Raw genomic sequence first — 4,364 nt, forward strand, 5'->3', positions numbered from 1 at the left:
TTGCAAATGTCAGAACGGGGATAACAACTTAACTATATTTGACTCTAGAAGCCAGTGTTTCTCAGCTATTTCACATTGTATCCTTGTATTCATAGGAAGGACTAGGTTAAGCCTGTGCAAATCTTAACCAAGTGGAAGATGCATACCTAGGTCTTATGTAATGTGAGTTTACAATACAGGTATTACAGTCTCTCAACCTGTGGAAGTTGCTGCTAATTATTAATATTTTTCCAAGTAAAGAAACAAGATCATTTTTAAAAAAAGAAATAAAATATGGTCATGATGATTTAAATTTATTAATTATACTGGGATGAAATTTACCTGAAAGTACATAGTACGATTTAATTTCGTATGTTATTTCATAAATTTGGTGATGAATTTTAAGAAAATTGTATGAAGAATTTAAAAGGTGACATTTCTATTGATTTTCAAGGTTACATTTTGTATCACTGGTTTGTTTTTTCAGAAACACTGCATGTGCATAGAAAATTACATATAAAGTTTTTAATCTAGAGAAATATTCCTGGTATAAAGGTAGGTTTAAAACAAAAGAAAGGATGCAAAAACTAAATTACGCAATCATGAATCTACTTTTTTTTAAAAACTAGATCCCCTCAATTTGAGGCATTTATTTTACTGACAAAAGAGACAGAATACTTGTTTTTGGCATTGTGGCAAATTAGGGGAGGGGTTGAGCGTAATTTCATGTGATCTGCTAAAACAGCTCCAGGCAGTCTCTTCCTGAGAAATACAGGATATTTAGGTTGAAGAGCAACCCGACGAAACTAAAAAATGATAGAGAAGGGCACCAAGAACAGCTTATAGTGTAATACAATTCTGAACAGATTTGAATTGAAAAGAGGTAGAAAGGGATGCAAATATCTGAAGGAGGAACACGCCAGGTAGAGAAAGGCAAGGGAAGAAAGGTCTGTGAAACAGAGTATCAGGGAACCCAGAATGGCTACCAGGCATCCTCAAACTACAGCCCGCAGGCTACATGCGGCTCCCCAAGAACATTTATCCAGCCCACCAGGTGTTTTTGCCATTGTTGCCTATCCTGCTTAGCAGCCGACTTGTCCCAGACCTGCAGTCCGGCCCTCCAATAGTCTGAGGGATGGTGAACTGGCCCCCTGTTTAAAAAGTTTGAGGACCCCTGGCTCTAGACCATGAAACAGGATTAATTTGGTGAAAATAAAAGCAAACCAACAAACAAACAAAAAAGAGGCTTCAGAAGGAGCCTCAGGGCAAGCTATGTAAAGCATTTTAGGTCATAATGAATACTTTAATTCTCCCACACAAACTAGTGTGTAGTAATTTAACAGGAATACTTTTCATTATTTTAGCTACTGTGCAAATAACACATTATAGGGAGGAAAAGAGGAACTGGGAGACTAGGTGACAGGTTAATCATCTGAGTTAGAGATGCTGATGAGTCTGTAGTCAGGGGACAGTAGTAGCAGTGGTCAGAGAAGTGGATAGAATCGAAATACGTTTGAAAGTAGATGTAACACATTGATTAAGATAGGGAGCAAGAAAAAGAGGAGAATTCAAAAGGGCTTCAAGGCTTGAGGCTTGCGGAAATGGGTGGGTGATGGCTGGTTATGTTGTAGTTAACAGGGTGCAGAAATAAACTTTTAAAAATATTGAAGATGTAAGGTTTGAAATGCTTGTTTTATATCCAAAGAAATCTGACAACTAGTTATATAAGGTATAAGAAATAATTTGGGAACGGAGATCTAATTTGGGAGCCATTGTCTCTAACTGTAGAACTGGATGAAATACCTAGGAAGTGAGTTCAGAGATGCAGGCACTGAGGTTCGGAATGTTCCCATATTTAGTGGTTAAAAGATGTTAAGGCAATTGTGCAAAGAGACTGAAGTAGAATGAAAATCAAGACAGCAGCATATTCCAGTATCCAAATAAAGAAAAGATGTGAAGAATGAGGGTGAATTTGCCAGCAAATAATATCAAAGGATAATGGAAGATAAAGATATACGGTTGATTATTGATTTTAACAAAAGGTATATGTTCTGTGATCTTACAAACCTTATTTCAATAAACAATATGGGCAAGTAACTGTTGATGGTGTGTTGGAGAGAGAATGGAATAACTAGAAGTGCCAATTATGCCCAAACATTTTAAGTTTTGTTTCCGTTTGGTATTTATTTATTCATTTATATATTTATTTTTCTTAAAGAGGAACAGAGAAATGAGGGAATGTATTGTAAAGACAAGTTATGGAACAAAAAGTTTTTGTTCACTGAAAGATGGGCAAACTTTCATCATGTGTTAGTTCTGTTTAGAACCATTCATAAGATAGGAAAAAAAATGGGAATACTGGCAAAACAAAGGATGACAGCCAAAATTGGCTCATCAAAAAGAGACAGGTGATGGGTTTTTTCTATCTAGGTAAATATTTTCTACTGTGTGTGGTTTAGCTCAGTACCGGGCAGCAGGCAATCGAATTTTATTTAATTAGCTTCAGTTGTTTTCATTGAGCTAAGAACTCCAAAATTAGTATTTTTGTGTTGATTTTCTTTTCCATGTTCCACAGGTAACTCCGTTCTCTTGAATGTGTATTATCAACTAAACGACTCAGTTCATCTACAGCTGAACTAGTATCCCTTTTCTCTTAATCTAAGTTGAAATCATGGGATCTCATTCAAAGTGATAGGCTTAGCCTTTGAAAAGAAAACTTTCAATTTATCTTATTTATTGGATGGAAAGGCAAAGCATTGGCCCAAATGGAAGTGAATTGGCTGATTTGGTAATAGACCAAATAGGTGTGAAAGGTCTTTGTTGCATCACGAGGACCTCTGGTGTCATCCAGGATACAACAGAAATCACGTTTACATCAGAAGCTCCACCAGATCGAGACCAAGGCAGGGTAGATAATCTTGGCCAGATCATTATGCACATTACAGGAGGCTTATGAAGATAGAGTTGGGAACACAGATTTTCTGCATTGCTTGTGGGACATGTTAGTATATAATTCACATAATTTTAAATTAGGTAAGGAGAAGAAAAATACTTCTAATAGTCACAGAAAAAAATTAGAAGATTTTTGGAATTGGAGCTTGTGATCTTCACTACAAATAATCTATCAGCAAGTTAGTTTTTCTACAAACTAGTTTTGAGTTTGTAAGAAGTGCTGACCTAAGCTTTCAGGACATAAAGCATTTAAAATGTTCATTTTCATAGAGCATGGGAAATAGTATTTTAATATCAAAACAAGTAGACTAATTAAATTTTGCAAAAATTTCAGATTTTTATCTACTTTATATTCCATTAATGATATTCAGCTTCAAATATATTTGTATTCATATTTTGCAATTAGATTCTCAATCAAAAATATATCTGTACACCTCTGCACTGATATTTTGTTAAATTATATTTCTGCCTAATTATCCTTATATTTCTATCATAAGAAATGTTTCTTATAATTCTATCATAGCATCTTCCTCATTTATAGATAATATTTTCTGCATTTATTGCTCATTCTTTGGAATGTGTTTTTTTGTTTGTTTTCAATTTACATTGTAACAGAAGGAATTTATATAACTTCAGCTACCTCTGTATTGTCTGTGCCATCACCAAGGAAGCAGGCCAGACAATGGATTGTAAGGCTGAAGCTTGCAGGAGGTGGGCCTTCCCATACATGTCAGGGAAAAGGCCCCAAGCAACCTCAGCAGCTGCTGTTTATTGAGAACATATGCCCCTCCCCAAGCCCCGCCCCTTCACTGGAGTTCCACAGCTGATCAATTTCCCACTACCAAAGTCTGATCATTACCTTCCAGTAACTGCCACTGTGTCTCTACAAGCCTGCTGTCCAGGTTCCTAGACATCTTGCTGCATAGGTTGCTACATAGGTTGTTACATAGATCACTACATGTGTTGTTATATAATCTGCTACAAATCCTGTTACATAGGTTGCTATATGCATCTTAAGCACTTGGTTTGGCTGAGGCTAGTATAATAAAGGGCCTTGTTATTGTTACCAGAGTTGTCTCTACCACTGGGTTTGTGGTCTTGGGAAGAGTTAATTCATGAACCAGAAGAGTGAGAAGCCAGAAACAGGAGCTTACTGATAGAGAAAGCCTCCAACACAGTGGAGGGTCCTGAATGGGTTGCCATTTGGGGCCTGGGATGTTAAGCTTTCTCTACTCCCCTCGGTTCCCTCTTGTTGGCTCGTGTCATTTCTGTCTTGGGCCTCAATTGTTTTTGTTTTTTTTTTTTAATCCTCTTTACTTAGCATCTCTGGTCTCCTCCAGTCAGGGGCTGGGGCACATCTCTCCGCACCCACTTTCTTAGTATGTACAGCTCACCACCAGCCACAGAGTTCTCGGCTGGATCTCCAGATTCCA

The sequence above is a fragment of the Otolemur garnettii genome, unplaced genomic scaffold, assembly GCF_000181295.1.
Source record: "Otolemur garnettii isolate 467f Iridium unplaced genomic scaffold, OtoGar3 scaffold00043, whole genome shotgun sequence".
Lineage (NCBI taxonomy): Eukaryota > Metazoa > Chordata > Mammalia > Primates > Galagidae > Otolemur > Otolemur garnettii.